Genomic DNA, 20,380 nt, shown 5'->3' on the forward strand with positions numbered 1-20,380 from the left:
TAGCTGCTTTCTGGGTGTAGATTATTTCTGTCATCTTAGTCTGTGCTTGATACTGAGGTGAACAGTGTTTATGGTGGTCTTTGGTCCTTAGACCTGAAGGTTTCAGAAGATCCCTGCAGGTCTCAGCCTTCAAATGAGCCTGCCAGGGAGATTGTTGCTGCTACATCTGACTCAAGCATCATATCCTAGGTGCCTGAGCTCACTCGGAACAACAGAAGCAAAGTTTCCACTTCCAACTAGTAAACACTCTACCAATTAAATGAACCCTGAGTGCCTATGACCAGGATGGCCTTGTCCTCAGTGAAATTTAAAGACAGGTGCTTATCAATTGCTATTATCTTTTGTTTCTATTCAGACTCAGAGGGGGCAGAACTCCTGGGTGGTCTGCTGTTAACTCACCCACAGTATACCATCATTTTTCCACTTCTATCTTAGAGGAAAACATGTAAACCAATTGGTGGGTGTCTAGGTTCTTGTCCATCCCCCCTCCAAGAACCGAGTGGGCAGGCAGCCAACAGTACAAAGAGGAAGCACTTTATTAACAATTTAGGATTAACAACTTTTTTTGTTTGGTTTGGAGGCAGGGTTTCTCTGTGTAATCCTGGCTCTCCTGGAACTCACTCTGTAGACGAGACTGGCCTCAAACTCAGAGATCCACCTGCCTCTGCCTCTGGAGTGCTGGGATTAAAAGCGTGCTCCACCACACCTGACTTCTTAACAACTTTTAAACAGATGGCCACAAGGGATTTAGACGAAACAAGTTTGACTTTTCCATGAGCAGCAGTAACAATGGGCAGCTACTCCAGAACCAAGCTATAGCTCGGCTAAGAGTCACAGCTAAAAGTTCTCAGGGGCTTTGGGGTACCAACTGATAGCAGTCCTTTGCAGAGCAAATTTGCAGGGCCAGACAGGAGCAGCAGGGGCAGGCTCTTGCAGGTATTGAAGCATAGAGTTGCAGGGCTCTGGGGGTGGAGGCAGAAAAGAATACCCTGGGAGCAGTAGCTGGCTACTAGAGAAGGAGCAAGCTCCCAGCAGGCAGAAAGCTGCAGGAACGCAGAGCTGAGTCCTTCTGAGGGCCTGCTTGGCTATGACAGTCTTTGCAGGCTGTAGAGAACTGCTTTTTATTGTTGTACCCTCCAGGGTCCCTTCATGTCAAAAATAGGGCCTTCCTTCCTGCAGCTGGTTTTTGTTTGTTTTGTTTTGTTTTGCTTTTAAGATGTATTTCTTTATTTTATGCATGTGAGTACACTGCTGCTCTCTTCGGACACAGCAGACGAGGGCATCAGATCCCATTACAGATGGTTGTGAGTCGCCATGTGGTAGCTGAGAACTCAGGATCTCTGGAAGAGCAGTTAGTGCTCTTAACCCTTGAGCCATGTCTCCAACACATTCCCCCACCCCCACCCCACCCCCACCCCACCCCCATCTTTAAAATCTCCTTCCACCCTTTTCCTCTGGGGCTGAGTGTCCCTTCTTAAAGATTCCCCCATGCCAAGGGGGATTCTTCCTGCCCCCATCACTAGGAACCTTTGTTTTCCAGTTCCAGGGTAGATTTGACCAGGAAGAGACACCCATCCTCAGAAGCTGTTCAAGGTGGTAAAGGAGGAGAAGCCATCATTCTCTGGTCTGTGGTCTGCGAGCCAGGCCTTCTGGGAAAGCCCAGTTGGAGCAGTGGGAGCTCTGACAGACCTTGAGTGTGGGACGCCTGACTCGCCAGCAAGAAAGACACAATAGGATCCTTCTGCACACGTTTATTGGGAGAGCATTGACTGTGTAGGCGAAAGACCCCGAGCCCTGGGCCTCTCACTCTTATATACTATCAGTTCCCATCCACTCACAGCAGGCCACATCACCTCACCAGGTACGAAGCTTCAGCTAATCAGGGCAGCAGGGGCATATCTCCACCAAAATGGCTTCGCCAGGAACCTGGTACACCTGCGCAGCTCTCACGATGTTTGTGGCTTATATGAGGAAGTCAGGTGCAAGTCATACGACTTAGCTGCAGTCCCTGGCGCCTTTGGGACTGCCGCCACACCTGCTCCCCACACTTGAGATCTTTGCCCTTTTGGGTTTTTTCTACTCAGTAGTTACCCAGTCTTTCTAACGGTTGAGTAAGCCTCAGTTCCCCTAGCAACGTTAGGGACAGAGCCCAGTGATAGAGCATTTGCTCAGCACGTGCAGGGAGCTAGGTTTGAGTTATACTACCACCACCACCACTGCCAAGGCACATGTGTGTGCTCATGTGTACACACACACACACACACACAGAGTAATTTAAAGTATCTAGACTCACCAATCTGAGGTCAGCTTAGGCTTCCCACCGTAGTTCCAGCATCTGGATTGGCATGAGATTGAGACCAAAGCCAGTCTAGTCTCATATTCAAAAAATAAACACACAAAATTAAAAGTACTTTAAAAAAATCTAGAGGGTCTCTTTTTTTTTTAAAGGTAATCCTTACTGATACAGAGGCAAGGAGTTCATTTTTCTCCTCTTTCCTTTCCTTCTAATTCTAAAGGGCTATTAGTCAACATGGAAGCCCTGGCTAAATACAATAGCTTGTGCTGCAATGTGGTATGGAAGGAGATTCATGAAACAGATGAAGGCTCCACCTTCACATGGGCCCAGGAGCTGGGATGCTGGTCATTCGTGCATCAAATGGACTTGCAACTGCAGTAACTGAAAGGTTATTCTCTCCCTCGGGGAAGTCTGGATCTTTTGAAGGGAAGACAATGGAATGTCCCTCCCTTTCCAAAACCTGTGGCTTGCTGAAGAAATGCTCAGTAGGTCGCCTTGCTGGGCATGTGCCGAAGTCTTCCACTGTCCCGAGTTACTCTGAAGTGTTGTCCTGCAAGGCCAGATGGCCCCTGCATACCTGGGGTGTAGAAGGGCGTGGGGCTGTGAGCAAAGTCTCTAATGTTTACATGCCTGCCGCTTCTGCACATTCACGAGATATCTCAAACTTGAAAATCATGGCCACGGATAACTGCGCTTAAATGAGCACCTGTCAGTTGAAAAGATCTGGGTTTCAAACAAGAGAAAGTATTGTTAAACTGGCCTGAGTTATAGGGAACTGTAGTCCAGTGATCCCGTTCACCCAGGGTCCTCTCTGCTCAGTTCTGCTGGCCTGGCCTGGCCTGGCCTGGCCCTGGTTCTGTTCTGAAGGCATTCCTATTTAAACAGGATTGCTGCAGCTTCCCAGTCGCAGATCATGAATGAGCGCTAAGGGAACTCGGCTTCTGATATTAGTCTTTCAGAAATAAGGAAAACTTTTTCACGAGTCCCACTGTATTTTGCTGTTCATGAGAACATGCCCCACTGGCCAGAGTATGTGAAAGGCTTACCACTAAACCTACCATGAGAAAGAACTGGTGAACACTGGTTCAGCCCTGCCAAAATGTAAGCCTGGCCCTTGAGCTCTAACCTCACTTTTGTGCCAATGTGGGATGGATGGATGATGCTGGTGTTTTGATCATTAAGAAATAAGGAAGGGGGCTAGAGAGATGGTGCAATGGCTGAGAGGACTTGCTGCTGATGCAGAGCATCTGCATTCAATTTCCAGCACCTACGTGGTAGCAAACAACCATCCACAAGTCTAGGCCCAACATCCTCTTCTGATCTTCATGGGTACCAGGTTCACATGCTGTTCCTTCATTCCCTAGAGAAAAGGAAGGGTTGTTAGTAAATGGAAAAAGATTTATTAAGTTCAAGACACACTTCAATGTGCTGTGTAGGAGGACATTGAAAACCTACGGTAATACTGAGAGCAGCCTCCTTTAGCATAAGAAGACAAATCAGAGTATTTCCCCTGTTCTACACCCTCTGTTTTCTTACTGGCTTGTAGTAGATTAACTTGGATGCTGTACACAAGTGTGTCTTTGGGGGGGTCTCTGCCTCCCTAGTGCCTTGGTGTTGATGCACACAACTCATTGCACATTCGAATTCGAAGACACTGTGCAGTCCTGTTAGTCAGTACAGTGATTTTTTTTTCCTACTGAACTTTGCCAATCCTTTAAGCACTAAAGTATTCATTACTGTGTGTGTCTTCCTTCTCCTCAAAAGAGGAAATGCTCTTATGGGCCAGAAGCGCTGAGGTCATAACCCCGAGGGGCAACTTTAATCTGTTTGACTCCACAGTATGAGCCTCAATGTGTTCACACAGACTGAGTTATCACTGGGCTCCACCCCAGGTCCTCAGCATGACTAAGCCCTAAGGACACATGTCACAGCTTCTACTTCAAACCATCACAGGTAACATAAAGTAGTGATTATGTACATTGGTTTCTTAGAGACTGATCAGAAAAATAGTTTAGTAACTGTTACAGAAAGCTAGGAGGGATTCTGGGACCTGCTAGAGTTGCATTGCTCTTGACAACCATAGGTCCCTAGGGAGTCTCTGCAGGATTCTCACCTCATTTTGCATTACCTCTGGTGCCACACACACACCCTTGGCACCACAGGTTGTGACTAAGGCTTTGGGGGATATTTAAGATCTAAGCCATAACCCTGTGTAAATTTGCATCCAGTTGCTTTCAGAATTCTCCCCTCAGTCCTGATTTTGATAAGAGAGCTACTTCACTACCACAAAATTTGGGGGTGGGGGTAGACAAGCACCTCAGGACTGTACAGAGAATGCAGAAATGGAATTCCTTAGTCTGCTGGTCTTTAGACTTCAATATTGCAGGGCAATCAGCAAACGTTACTACTAACATCAGTAACAAGCCTAAGAGACCTTCCTACAGGGTGGGAGCCTAGGAGAGATGGGGTCAGACCTGGGGGCCCCTGGGATGAGCTGACCCAATGTTTTCTAGACATTATTAGACTTTCAGCAAAAACAAACAGCAAAACAGTGGTAATTGTTAGGTCATTGTTAGGTAAGTGTTAGGGAAATTTCCCACTAAATAAGCTTGCTTACTTCAGGACCGCCTTAAGCTATTAATACAGTGTGATAAGTTGTGGCATTTCAAGAGTATTATATTCGTGATTTCCTGAACACATCTTGCTAGAGGACACAGAATGGGATGTGAAGATGGGGAGATAACTCATCAGAGAAGGGTACTGCCTCTGCAACATGGAGGCCTGAGTTCAGATCCCAGCACCAATGTAAGAAGCTGGGCAATTTTACAACCTCAACCCTCCATTGTCTGCAACCACAGCAATGTAGGAAGGTTGGAAAATGAAGACAAGAGTATTGAGGCATACAAGTCATTAACCCAGCTCTGGGTTCACTGAGAGAACAACGTGCCTCAAGGAGGTAAGGTGAAGACTAATAGATCAGGACATCACGTCCTCCTTTGGCTTCTACACATACATGAAATATGCACCTGTACACACAGATATTCACATACATCACATACTCACCGCCGCCGCTGGCACTGCCGCCACCACTGCCGGCGGGCGGCACCAGAATAAGATAAGAGTAGTTACGGCAGAAAGGACACTGGGAATGCTGCCCATCTGTTTCACTTTGTGTTTAAAACAACCCAGTCTCTTGGGTAAAGGGAAGTATCAAGGTTTATCTTAAGATCTCTTGGGAAACAGGCCGGAGTGTTGAAAATAACACAGTCATCACTTGTTTAGAGACACCACCAACACTCACACTAAGACACCCAGGGAACCACAGAGGCAGGAGGAGGCAGCCATCCCTTTAGGAGCAAGGGCGGGAGCCTTGCCATGGAGCCCAGTGAGAGCAAACGCCACAGACAAGGGCCAGCCTGGCAGACCTGTAGTGTGCCAGGTAAGGGGGATAGACACAGAACCCTGCCTTGCTGTTCTTCTGTCTCCCATTGATGCTACTTCTGGGCCAAACCTCTGGAAGACTAGAGAGGACAGGACGCCAGGATGCACAGCCTGAGCACACAGTCAGCGAGGAGGGGAGGGGAACTGCAGAGGAATGAACACAACCTCACGTCACAGCTATTTTTGTTTTCCTTTTCTTATAAAAAAGAAATTGGCGTCTGTATTCCACATGCACCAATACACAAATATGCTACATGTATGTATATATATATATATATAATATATATGCATACACACACATACACACACACACACGTGTGTGTGTGTGTATGTGCAAGAGAGAGAGAGAGACTTTATATAAAGAAAAATAAACAAAAGTAAAAAGAAAATAAAAACCGAAAGCAGAGCAAGAGGGATTCAAAGCTACGTGTGAAAAGTGTGAGAATCTTCGGGTCTTCAACACACTAGATCCACAAGGTCAGTTTGTAATGACATGGCAACCAATGTTAGTTAGCCCTTGCTTCTGGCTCTCACAAGTGAGCCTTGGAAAAGCTTGGTGGGCGGTGCAGTCAGTGTTCTGGTGTGGGATGGGGGCTGGACTGTGCATTTTCTATTGGCCGTCTAACACAGTAGAAGACAGGCATGGCTTGATCAACACAACGTCGGTTGGTTCCTCAACTCATTTTTGATATCATGGACTCTGAGTCCAAATGTTGTACAACTGCTGTGGCGTAGAGATGCATGGAGAGGCGTGCGTGTCCATGAGATTGAAAGGAACTAGCCTCACTTCTGGACACTGGATCTCCCTTCAGTTTATGTGGAAGAAAAAGTCTATAGAAACCTTATGAGCAGTTCCACATCTGCTGCCTGGGGTATGAGTTGGTCAAGTTTTCGAGCTATGGAGTACAAGAAGTCCCTTGAGCATCATTCTTGCATAATGATCTCCACGTGTAAATAATGCAATGGAGACGCCAAGTCACAAAACCAAACATCTACATTGCGAGGCTGGTGTGTTCGTTTCCTATTTCCAAATAACAAACAGTGATGCAATACCAAGTGCTATTGTCTCGCTGCATCTCGGGTCAGTCTCAGAAGATACTGGCCATTAGCAGCCTCATCTGGAGGCTTGGCTGGATGTGCTGTTGTGACTAATTTCTTCATGGCTGGAGAGCTCCTGACACAGGGCTTCCTCAAAGCCAGCTTGCTTTATGGAAGGCCAGAATCTCCTCTTAAAAGAATATTTAGGTCAGACACAGCCAGGATAAACTTTTTTTTTTTTCTGTCTAAAAGTCAACTGATTTAGGATCTTAATTACATCTACAAAACCCTTCACATCTTTCGTGTAGAACAATATGATCGCCTTTGCCATAATTCTCAGTGAGAAGAAAATGAGTTTCACCCCGAATACACCTACATTCCACACCCTGTCTATTCTCAGAGGAAAAAAAGGTGAGGTGAAGTTAAGAAGCTGAAGCAAATGCCAAAAGGGCCAAAATCTTACATCTCTGTGACCAGGGCCATTTAATGTGGAGTTCAGGACTGGACCCAGACAGGGCGGGAGTGGGTTAGGGAGCACTTGAGGAGGCAGAGCTCACCTGTGTTAAATGTTTCCCAGTGCAGCTGCTCGTTTCTGTTCCAAATAATTTTCTTTATGGCTTGCCATAAAGTGAATATTTTCCAAATAATCACCAAAAAATAAAGACCCCCCAAACTCTGTCTTTATTTATTATTATTATTATTATTATTTTACTATATCTTATAACAAGTCAGTCTGGATGCATTTGCTCTAGTTAGTATGATGTACTCATTAGGAAAAAAAGGAGTAATCATTAGAAAAAAAAAATCAAGCAAATCGACAATACTTGCCACATAGTAACAAGGCCGTTTATTAACTAATTCACTTATAAGGTGAAGCAAACTCTGGCTAATATTTTAAAACCATAACAAACTCAATTAATGTCAGCAGCTACTATTGATGCCTGATTTTATGGACACATTATCATGAAAGGAATTTATATTAATTGAGTACTTTTAGTATTGAGAAAAGAATCCGAAGTTCACTACTGGCATATGTAATATGATACAAATTTTAAGATTTACCAACCAAAATTACTGTTTTTCTTGTTCATTCTATAAAGCATGGCAGATATCCTGTCAAACTAGTAATTTCACTTGGCTCCCTGTCTACCAAGACTTTCTAGGAACATGACAATTCCTTATCTTAATGATTTTTTACATGTAATCCTCTTCCATTTTAATTTTTTTTTTCAGAAACGCAGGGACAAGGGTGGAGGAAGATGATCAGTCATAGCTGGGGAGATACAGCAATTAAAGTATTGTGCGGCTTCCCCCGGCAGCTGTAATTTTAAAGATGAAAGCTTCATTTTTTTCCCCTATCTACAATGCCAATTTCATCCAAGCTGTTGTGTTGAGTGCCACATGCACTTAAAAATTACATGTTTAAACTAATCAGGAGCAGAGGGAATGTAAACCCCTCATCCCAATAACGTGGGTGGACTGTAAATCTGCTGAGCCCTTTTAACCATCAAAAACTAGGTCTGTTCAAAACGTATTGTTTCTAGAAGTCTGTCAGACAAATACAAAGATATAGATGCAAAATATTCACTGCAGGGGCTTAAGGAGGCAAAGTCTAATAATTTAGAGTAAATAGCAGCCGAAATATCCTCACCTTGGCATTTCTGTCCAAGCTAGCGCAAGAAGAAAGCCCACATTAATTGGTACGCTCAGAGAAACAGGCACTTAGAGCAATTAAGTCAGATGCAGGAAAACAGCCCTGCATTGAAAAGCTGACAGCGGGACCCGGGCACAATATCCGTAATGAGTGGCTGAGGATGGTAATGGATGGAGGCTTGGAGACTAATGGACAATTAATGTAAAACAGATGACTTCCCTCGGAGATGACAGTCTTTTGAAAGGCGCTTCACCTGCTGCTCAAACAAACGCAGCTAAAATGAAATGGGAAAAGGAATGAGGACTCACTGAAGTGAGCCGCAGCCAGCGTTCGTGTCCCTGCTTTCTCCTTGAATATTCGCAGAATCTAGGTCAAAGATTTAACGGGCTCTTGGCAACGGGGGTTGGGGGGTGGTGCTTCCTGTCATTTTGGCTTCCTGCTGTAAGGATGGCCTGAGATGAGGGTTGCTGTGGCAAGCGTCCCCAGGAGAGTCTCTAGGGCTTCTCCTTGTGTCCAGGGGTAGAAGACAGTGCCTGTCCTGATGCTGCAAGGCAGTTTGGAATAACAGGCGCCAAGTGTCCTGGTTGTACGCACTGCTGTAGAGATCCTGCAGAGCAGAGCAGTGGTTTTCAACCTTCCTAATGCCTTCAACACAGTTGTGGTGACCCCTCCAAGCATAAAACTATTTCATTGCTACTTTATAACTGTAATTTTGCAACTGTTATAAATCCTAATGTAAATATCTGATATAGAGGATGTACATCTAACCCCTGTTGAAAAGTTCCCTCAGAGTGAAGGTATGAAAAGGGGTCTTTCAACTAGCAAGGGGGGGGTCATGACCCACAGACTGAGAATCACTGCCGTAGAGGGTCTCTTGGAGATGTGAGAGCCAGGTTTCTTTTCCAGTGCTTATTAAGGTAGGACAGAGTCCTTCATACCTGAGCTTGCATACAGTCGAGGATAGGCTCGTCCCAGTAACAGGTTAAGCACCAAAACCATAGAGCGAAAGCAGATGTCTGGGAAGAGACGCCCCTTTCCCCTAGGGAAGTGCTGCTGGGGTCTCTGTGATCCCTGAAGCCTGCCTAGCCCTGCCGGAGGCTTGGTGCCACCTGGACTGAGCCTGTGTCCCAGGGACAGTAACTAGCTGCCATCCAGAAAAGAAGAGGAGAGGATGAGCCAAGCAGTCCTGGAGAGAACTGTAACCCCTAGAGACAAGGCAATCCTTGTCAGTTTCCTGCCTCCCAACACTCTGGGTGTCCAACTCTAAGGACACAATGCTATGGCATTGTCTAAGTCACTGGGCGCTGCATACTGTGTGTGACAATTTTCACTCCAAAGGTCTTGGTAATTTTTTCACCTATCCTCCTCCATGTTTTCTCCTATTTACTCAAAACAGTGTATCTGGGCTAGCAAGTCTAGGAACGCAGTCTACATGCTATTGAACACCCTTGAGCAGTGGCCTGAATACTACCAGAAGTCTTTGCACTTGTAGAAAACAGGAAAATGATTCTCAGCTCACAGCTGTTTCCAGCTAACAGAATTCCTGTGAGAAAAAGTCAAGTGACGAAAACAAAATGTCAGCTATGTCACACGTATTCATACAGACAACAGCATTGGGGAGAGGGCTCAGGGCCAGAGACAGGGCTCAGAGCCAGAGACAGGACCTAGGGCTGGAGACAGGGCTCAGGAATGGAGAGAGGGCTCAGTGGTTAAGAGTCTTACAGAAGACCTGGACTGAGTGTCCAGCACCCACCTAGTATGGCTTACAGTTGCTTAAAACTCCAGCTCCAGGGCATCTGACACCTCTGGCCTCCTAGGGCACCTAGACTTAAATGCACAAACCCATACTCACACACACACACACACAAAATTTAAAAATAATAAAAAGTAAGTCTTTAAAAACTGTATAAACAGCAGAATGTGTGGGGATGGTACCTATGGAAGATATAGAATCCTGTGAGAATCAACAGGACAGTGTCTTGAGAATAGCATCTTCCAGCAATACTGCACAGAAATTATATGTGACCAGGAGAATATTAGACAAAGTCAGTGTGTCCCTACAGTCTGACTGGCTTCAGTCTCCATGTTCCCACCACCAGGGACCACTGGACAGGAAGAAATCTGTGCAACCAGCAAGTTATAAGTCCTGCCAGGCCCACTTAACGCAACACGACCTGGTCTGAAGATACAAATATTAATAGGAGTGGAGATTGTGACTTGGTGTGTGTGTGTGTGTGGATGGTGTGATGGGTGTGATGTGTGGTATATGACTGTGTGTATGTGTGATGGGTGTGTGAGTGTGTGTATGTGTGTGTGAGTGTATGTGTGAGAGAGTATGTGTGAGAGAGTATGTGTAAAAGTGTGTGTCTATATGTATATGTGCATATGTGTGGTATGTGTGTGGGGTGTGTGGGGTGTATGATGTGTGTAGTATGTGGTGTGTATGCATGTGTGAGTGTATGATGTGTTTGTGTATATATGGTATGTAATGTGCATGTGTATGGTATGTGGTGAGTGAGGGTGTGTGTGTGTGATAGTGTGGTATGTGTGTATGGTATGTGGGGTGTGTGTATGTATGGGGTATGTGTAGTGTGTATGGTATATATGGTTTGTATGTGTGTGGTGTGTGTACAGTGTGTGAGGGGTGTGATGGGGATGTGTGTGTGTGGTGTGTGTACAGTGTGTGAGGGGTGTGATGGGGATGTGTGTGTTTGCGGAGAGGTTGTGGTGGTGCATTAGTTACTCTGATCATATGACCAAATGCTCGGTATAAACGGCCTGAGGGAGGAAGGATCCCTGCCCCTGCAGCTTATAGTTCCAGGGGATTCGGCCCATGGTTATTTGAGCTCATGCCTGTGGGAAGAATCCTAGTAGATTCCCATGGTAGAGAAGCATCTTCACTTCACTTCGCTTCCTAGGAGGCAGTAAGCAGGGGAAGGGGGAAGAAAGGGAGAGTGAGACTTGAGAGATCTATAAAGCCCACGAGCTGGGACCAACCATTCAACACATGAACCTATAAAGTTCAAACTGTGTGCAACAAACCAGAAACCTCATAGTGGGGGTTGTGTCTGCTCCAAATTGGGTAGGAAAGAAATACCTGATTTTGTTCATATCATATTAAGTCTTTCTTCCAACTCGATGCCATTGAATTAGTCAAAAACTGAATCCTAGTTGTCACCGGTCCTTCTCCCTGGGTGGACATAAAATCTGGCAGTCTTATAAGTTGCCTGGAATAAAGTGGGTCAACAGGCAAAACACCCATAGACATGAAAATAATTATAATTTTAAAAGTACTAAGTGTGGGAGAGATACTAGACAGAGAAAACAAAAACAGCTCTTACCCAGCACCATGGTGATGAATAATTACCCTGTGCCCTTCCCATAAGACACTGAGGGAAGCCCAGTCTGGGCTTAGGAAAGATGAAGGGAACGCTAAGATCTTTAATGGATCTCCATTCACCTCATCTGTGAATCCTTATGTCTGTGTTCCAGTTGTAAGAGCCCAGGAGGATTTACCCCAAGAAAAGAGCCTGCTGAGAAGTAAAGGCCAATGCACAGACACGGAATGAGGATAATTTGGGCACCCCTGGGATATGAGTTGGGTAACCCCATACAAGGACCTTCATACCGAACAAGCTAAAAACAGCACAGAATAGAATTTCAGAGCACCAAGGTCTCCCATTTGAAAAAATGCAATACCTTCGCAAAACACACAACATAAATGCTGATTTGTATCACATTGTCCTATTTCAACTTTGCCCTAAAGGTTTGACTCATGAAGAAGCAAACAGTTGTCACGTCCATTTCTAAACCTAACTAAATGTCATGTCTCCTTATGTGTCCCACTATCCCAGATATTGCTAATATCTTGAACCTGAAATCTTCCAAGTGGCTTCTTTTCTAAGTCATTTTGAGAATGTAGAATTAAGTACGTAATTATATGACTGAGAAATACTTTTAAAGCTTGCTCTCGCTATGACTTAAAAAAAATAATAATGCAGTTCTCTATTTCTATTCCTCGGAGGATGGCTTCCTGAGTTAGGTATAACTCAAGAGTGCCTCTGCAGGCCCATTAGTCACCTTTTCTAAATTACATGAACTCTTTCAGGCCCCCCAGAGTGCCCACAATTTAGGAATAAATGAATGGATTATACCTCATGCCGCTGTATTTTTAAATGATATATATTAACAACCAGCACTGTTGGGCAGTTTGGGGCTTTGGAGATTACAGTCACAATTATTATAAAACAGAAGATTCTCCTTACAGAATAGTAAGAACAAAAGCATTAAACAAAATGCAAAATTAGCCTTCAGTTTCACTTGAAGAAATCCAGACTACAGATCAATTCAAGCTTTGATCAAGGTCGCAGTCTGGTTTCTGGGCAGCAGGAACTGGACTCAGGCCTCTACACCTTTTGGTAACCTGTTAATTGTTGCTACCACCAAATTGTTTGCCCAAAAGACTATTCATTACCTCTTGTCACATGATTGCCATCTAGTGGTGACAGTGCTTATAGTCGCGTATTCAATGACAAAGGCCAGAACAGCGAGAGAATGAGAATTAATTTGTCTTTCCAGCTACTGCTTTTTAAGGTATTTCGTCTATGTTAACTTAATTAGTGCTCGGAATACCATGGTCTGGAAATTTTTATCCATGTAGAAACGTTCCTACAGATGAAGGAATTGGGACAAAAACAAAAAATAAAAAATAATCACACCACCTTGCTCCCAGGTGCAGTCGCTAGATGGCGCGCTTCCCGGGAGCTCGGTGTCAGCGGGAACTGTGAGGTGTGTTCAGGTGTCAGGACTGTGAGGCTGTGTTCTCTGGGGCAGCAGCACCTGCACAGGTAGCCGCCGCCGTTTGTTTGTTTGTTTGTTTGTGTCTTGTCTTGTTTGCGTTCCTTGGGCTGCAGTGTCTGCCTGGAACAGCCGGTAGGATCCAATGACACTTCATCCCAGGTGAGGAAAAGGTATGTGGTGTTTTCCACTCACACAGTCAGCGCTTGAAAGTCTTCCAAGCTCACTCAAGATGGACTGAAAACCAAGTCATCACCGTGCTGGAAAAGTGAGGGACAGGAAGAAGTTGGACCCCGTGCATGCCCTGTGTGCTCTTCCGAAATAGCTCATGGCAGTTTCAGACCCCAGTCAACAGATGTCGCTTTACAGACGAACCCAGTTTGAGACTGCTTTTCTGTATCTGGGCTGTAAGAGTTGGCCCTTTCCTCCGTTCCTAATTTTGTATTGGCCACTGTCTGTGCTTATGAAGCAAGGGCGGTGCTTCCTAGAACCCACTGTCCTATTCTGGCAGTTGTAGCATTTAACTAAAGACAACATTTGAAAACATTTATAAATTTTAAAATGAAGCCTTTTACATAAATTAAATGATTAAAAACTTTGCATATCTGTTTTTTTCCGTTGTAAATACCAGCGTCTCAAAAGCAACAAAGTTTACAACCTAAAGCCGTTATTCTTTTGCTTAGACAAAAACCGAATAACTCTGGGGCTTGTGAGAGGTCTGTTCAGAGCTTATGTGTTCACACAAGCCTGGATTCAGTCCCCGGAACTGTAAAAGAATCTGTATACTGTGACCATAGTTTTTAAAACGAAGCACAAAACCCACAAACAAGGCTGTAGCTCTGTGAAAGAACACTTGGTGATGTGAGTTAGGCTCTGGGTTCCATCTCTAGCAGTGCAAAATAAAGCAAACTAATTTTAAATGTAACAAGAGAGAAAGCAACATCTGGAGTTCTAAACTTCAGCTACGGCATGAAAGTGACTTTCTTTTCCTTTGTACCATTCTTAATTTTCTATACTTCCTGTAAGCATGCTATGTGATAAATTAAGATGACAGTCATTATGATTTCTGTAATCTGACACTTCTATTGTTAAAGCCTAAAGGGTTTCCTCACTTATTTTTGTATTCAAAAGCTACTGTTTTCCGCATCTGTCATTTAAGGTAATCAACATTTCTGTAAGCTTTCTAAGCATCTGGATGAAATGACGCAAGCCACAGCAAACGGAAACACACACAACACTGTGCATAATAAGACATCTTTGGGGAGGTGGGCTCTGGAGAGATGGTTCTTCATGGGCTGCTCCTCCAAGGACCTGGGTTCAATTTCCAGCATCCACATGGTGGCTCACAAGCATCTACAACTGGAGTCCCATAGGATCTCTCTTCTGGTATGCAGACCACACAGAAAAAAAAATATGTATTAAGGTAAATGAATAAATCTAGAACAAACAAACCCTGTTTGGTTTGAAAGACATAGTTTCCATGCAGACGATACCTCCCCAAAGCTAAACATCAAATCAAACCCATTATCCAGGCATACCTTGTCTCTGTTGAACAGAAGGAAGGGGTCTCCTGGATGACAAGTAATAGGTGAATGTGCGAATGCTGCCGTCACTACTTGCAATGAAGTTAAACTCCTTAGCATACGTCTTAGGTCATGATATAAACTGAGAAGAGTAATAAGCCCCTGTAGAGAAAATGGTCTCGACTCACATGGCGTGAAGTTGGAGGCTGTAATACAAAGCAAGAGTAGTCATGACTGCAAGGCAGGTTTGAGTGAGCTGGACTGCGTTAATAAGAAAATTGGAGGAGGCTGGAGAGATGCTTCAGCAGTTAAATGATTGCTACTCTCATAAAGAGTAGTTCCCAGCACCCCATCAGGTGACTCACAACTGCCTGTATCTCCAGCCCTAGGGAATCTAACATCTGGCCTCCATGCTCACAAACACACACAGAGAGGAAGGGGAGGGAGGAGGGGCTATGTGCGCACACATAATTAGAAATAACATAAAGCTTTAAAAAAAATTTAGGAGCTAGCTGAAGAGGCACCTGTTCGGAGAGGGTAGTAGAGGAGCCGCTACAATTACAAAGGACCTGGGTTCAATTTCTAGCGCCCACAATGACAGCTTAGAACTATCTATAAGTTATAGATAAGTTTTAAGTGATAGATCCTATAACTTCAATTCTAGGTAATCTGAGGCTGTGTTCTCTGGGGCAGCAGCAGCAGCACCAGCAGCAGCCACCGTTGTTTGTTTGTTTGTTTGTTTGTTTGTTTGTTTTTTGTCTTGTTTTGTTTGCGTTCCTTGGGCTGCAGTGTCTGCCTGGAACAGCCGGTAGGATCCAATGACACTTCATCCCAGGTGAGGAAAAGGTATGTGGTGTTTTCCACTCACACAGTCATCGGTAAAAGCACTCTCTTCTGGCCTCTGCAGGCATCACATAGGTAAGCATTCATTTACATAAAATCAAAATATATTTAAAAAAACTTAATAATGGAGAATATTGGGGCCTTTGAACTCAGACTGATCCTTGTGTGGAGTTTCTCTCTCTCTCTCTCTCTCTCTCTCTCTCTCTCGTTTTGTTTTGTTTTGTTTGAGACAGGGTTTCTCTGTATAGCCCTGGCTGTCCTGGAACTCATTCTGTAGTCCTGGCTGGCCTCAAACTCAGAGAGCTGCTGCTTGGATTAAAGGTGAGTACCACCACCACCCAGCTTAAAAAGAATTCATAGTGAAATGCTAATACCTTCATTCTACATTAATTATATATTTATTAATTTGTAAACATTGGCATCAATCATATATTTTTTAAGCATGTATTTTTAAGATGCCCTGGGCTTAATTCAAGTTTGTTATTTGTGTCTTTAAAACATAGGCTATTATGCTCTCAGCCTTTGGTTAAATATTTAACTTAGCATTTTAGTGACTTGTTGTTGTTGTTAAGTAATATTGGCTTTTATTAAATGCATTTCTACAAAACATTTTAAGAGAAACCATTGAAAATTAGCAATGTGATTTGTATTTTTTAAGCCAGTGATGGAAAATAAAAGAACAAGGGGACGCCTATTAATTAAAATTCCCATGCACTCGGAAGACAAGCTAGAAGTTGATCGATGCACAGAAGGGAAACTGATGGATGCAGGAGGATGACCACGTGGGCGTCTTTCATAAAACTCCACTCTTTGTGTTCAATTTCTTCTTCATTTTCAATGAAGAATGCAGTTATCCTAATGTAATTACCATAATCACAACACTCGCCTCTTCCCCTTCCTCCATCTAAACCCTCCCATACACACCTCTTTCTGCCTTTCCATTTCATGGTCTCTTCTTTCAAACTCACCTCTCCTGTTCCCAGCCTTCCCCGGTTGCCATCAGTTCCCTGTGGAGGGGTCAGGTCGCCTGGGCTCTTCTCCATCCACGTTAGCGCATCCATTGGTTTAAGTCTTGTAGATTTCTTTTTCTTGCCTTTAAAAAAATGTATTCCATGTGCTTGTGTGTAAGTGTGCAGGTGCACACGTGTGACTGAGCACCTGCCGAAGCCAGAGAACAACTTTCGGGAGTCAGTTTTCTCCTCCCACCGTGTGGGTCCCCGGGTGGGATTCAGGTTGTTTGTTAGTATTGGCAGCAGATGCTTTTATTTCCTGAGCCCATCTCTCCAGCCTGATATCCCTACCCTTTATTTATAAAAGTCTCACCTAAGCACTTTAAGCTCTCTATTCCTGGGTATTCTTTGGTTTGCTACAATTTGTTCATATTTGAGCTCTCTGTTTATTGTTGTTGTTGTTGTTACTATTGACAGCCTTTGTTGTTTGTTTGTTTGTTTGTTTGTTTGTTTTTCTCTCACTAGGACTAGTTCAGCTCCATGAACATCCCAGGGAAAATACTGGCTCAGTTCCTCTCCTTCTGAAGTGTTGCAGTAGAGGTGAAACTGGCAGTTTATAAAGCTTTGAATACAGGTCCATGTAACTGAGTTTTCACCAGGTAGCGTGTGGGCTCCGCCTACTCATTCACTCTTTCATTTTTATGTATATTTGTGTGTGTGCCTGGATGAGTTTGTGTGTACTGTATGTGTTCAGGTGCCTGGGGAGACTAGAAGGTAGGTATCAAATGCCCTGAAACCAGGAGTTACAGGCAATTGTGAGCTGTCCAACCTGAGTGCTTGGAACCAAACCTGGTGATAGGTTATTTCTCCACTGTCAGCGAAATGAGCCAATTTAAACCAGATTAGATTATATTAAAGGCAGGTTTGTTGGGAAGCTGTTCTTGGGTAAGTTTGCTGGCCCCAAGAATTGAAGCCAGGGGAGTCAATTGGAGCCATGGGGAGGGGGTGGAAATAAAGAGAGTTGGGCAGGAATGTGCAGAGAAGAGGAGAAGAAGGAGAAGGAGAAAGAGAAGGAGGAGACACCAAAAAATCTCAATTATATAGGGAGGAACCTCTGGGGGAAGGGCAGCCCAGGGCAGCCCAGCCCCTGGGCTAGAAAGTTCAGGGCTTGGGGCAGGGTATCCCAAGTAGGGACTAAGGGATGCTGGGAGAACCAGAAGGCCTGGTCTGCTTTGATGTGTAAAATATGCACCTCAGTCCCCTGTCCTGGGGTGAGAAACCAAACACCTGGGTCTTCTGCAAGATCAGTGAATGCTATTAGCCAGTGAGCTTAGCCTCATCTTGAAGTAAAATCACCAAGCCAGAGAATGTGACAGTAGTCACTCAGCCCAGACCTAACAGGTAAGGAATACAGTTCCACATTTCATCTAGGATCCAAGATCTTGGTGAGTTCAAAGCCAGTTGCCTCCTCTTAAACTCATTTTCCAGTATTTTGTACAAAGGTAACCTTCTTTCGAGCCCTCCCTGTGCCCATGGAGATAGAAATAAGTCTTTCAATAGAAATGTACGGCCTGTGTGATCCAGTGGGTGAGTGAAGAACACTAGTGACTGTCTTGACTTCTCTGGTCCTGGAGGGAGGAGAGGAGACACTCATTCACTAATAGCCCTTGATCCTCTGTATAGGTTGTGAAGGGTCTAGAAGTAAATCAAAATAAGTAAACAGAGTCCTGAGAAATATAAGTGCTTGATCTGGGGCTAAAGAGATGACTTCCTGGTTAAGACTGGCTGCTCTTACAGAGGAGCCATCTTCTGTGCCCAGCATCCACATGGCAGCTCTTAACCATCTATCTGTGAGTTCAGTGCCAGGGACTCTGCTGGAACTGGTGATAGCCTTTCCTGGTCCCTGTGGACACTGCATTCATGTAGTATACATATATACATGCAGACAAACATTCATACTCATAAAGTAGAAATAAATAAATCTTAAAAGAAACAACAGTATTGACCAAAATCCTAAGCAGACATGAACCATATACAGTGCAATGGCATATGTGTTAGATCTCAAACTCTGTTTGAGAAAAGGGTATACACTTATGCGTCTCCATATAGACCAAGGATTTCTCTAAGCCAGAGGACGACATCCAGAGGCTTTCATTTTATCTTTAAATTTTCTCTTATTCTATTTTTACTTTGATAATTAACAAAGATTGTTTAGAATTACCATTAAAAAATCCACAAAATTCAGATTCCAGATACTAGTACTGTGTGTTAAAATCTATAACTACAGTGTTATAGTTTTTACCATCTCCTTATTTCAATTTTATCTGTTCACCCTAGCTTAAGAAATTTATGAAAACCAAATCATAGTTATTTGATAATTTCAAGATTCTTTGACTTTGGTAACATACATAAACAATTTTTTTGTCTCGGTTTTAGCTACTCACCTTTTAAAAATTCTCATCAATTTAAAAATGAAATTTAAAGCAATTATGATAGGATGTTAAATTCTCACTTAAAATGTTGTATATAAACTTTTCAGAAAAAGTTTTGTTTTCATTTTAACTCTTAAAATATAAAATGCAAAACTGTCACAAAATTGACTATACGTAAAATTAAATGTATTTATAATATGTGTGTAAGGACTATGCATTTTTTACTAAAAGAAGGAAGTACACCCAATTGTTAGGCTTTAGTTGACACTGGGATGCTACATGCCCTTTGTGTTTGGATGGTTTGTGTTTGCCTATCTGTTTGTTGACAGCGAAGGAAAGCTTTTCTCTGGTTCCATGGCCGCAGGGTTCAGTCCATCGTGGCTGCAAAGTGGCTCGACTCAGCACAACATCCTCCAACTCAGCACAACATCCTCCGCTGTCTCCGGGTTACTTCATTTCGGTGATCTGCTTTATCTCATGGTTCTTTGTTCGTGAGACACTCCCCTGTGCTGTGAGGAGAGGATTTTCATAGTGTGAAGCCACTAGAAAGCCCTCTTTCTTCATGGTAGGATTTTAGTTTCCAGTTGTATACATCTTCAGTTTTGTTTAAACATTAGTGTCTTTAATAGTCTGGGAGAAATAGTCAAAATCGATCCGAATTTAAGGTATAACATGACATTCTTAGCTTGCTCCTGTATCCTTCCGATGTGTAAATGCCATTCTGCCTGCTCCTATGGCATGTGCTGGCTCACCTATGGATGAGCAGGGCTTTTAATACGCGAGCTGTGCTTTCTCCAAGCCAGTTCGCTGCACCCCGGGCACTCTGTGTGTAGCTTCCTGAATCCTTTTTTTTTTTCTTTCCTTTCTCAACATTAATTGTGGATACTGTTTCATCTTAAGCTACTGTCAGGACCAGGTACATCTGACAGGCTGATAGATGCTGCCACGCAGTAGAGCACACAAAACATGGACCCTCCTGAGCAGACATTGCGCATACATGTCATATTTTTATAACTTTGCTCTCCAACAACAAGGGTTCTCAGGTTTCATACTCAAGATATCTCATTATTTACATTCAAACACTGAAGGGCTAAAGAGATGGGTTTAGTGGGTAAAAGCACACACTGCCTAAGCAGAAAGGTCTGAGTTAGGATCCCAACATCTGTGTAAAAAGCTGAACACAGTCATGCTTGGGCCTGGACATGCGGCATGATGGAGGGTAGAGGCTGCCAGCCTTACTCTACGTTCAGGGGGATCCTGTCTCAAGAGAATAAAGCGGACACCTGAAATCCTCTTCTGTCTTTTATACATGCTTCTACAGGTATGAGCACTCCCGCCCCGCAACAGGCATGTGCATCTACCACACTTATAGATACACCCATGAGGAAATAAGCAAATTTGCATAT

At 43.8% G+C, this 20,380-nt stretch overlaps 1 long non-coding RNA gene across 1 annotated transcript; it reads left to right on the forward strand.

Annotated features, from left to right (window-relative positions):
* The first annotated feature begins 12,925 nt into the window (after window positions 1–12,925).
* On the forward strand, window positions 12,926–14,672 carry LOC110301033. Its single transcript, XR_002378662.1, has 3 exons — window positions 12,926–13,022; window positions 13,162–13,276; window positions 13,430–14,672. It is a non-coding gene; the product is annotated as an uncharacterized LOC110301033 (long non-coding RNA).
* Window positions 14,673–20,380: the final 5,708 nt, after the last annotated feature.

This window comes from Mus caroli, chromosome 9 (assembly GCF_900094665.2).
Source record: "Mus caroli chromosome 9, CAROLI_EIJ_v1.1, whole genome shotgun sequence".
In the NCBI taxonomy this organism is placed as follows: domain Eukaryota; kingdom Metazoa; phylum Chordata; class Mammalia; order Rodentia; family Muridae; genus Mus; species Mus caroli.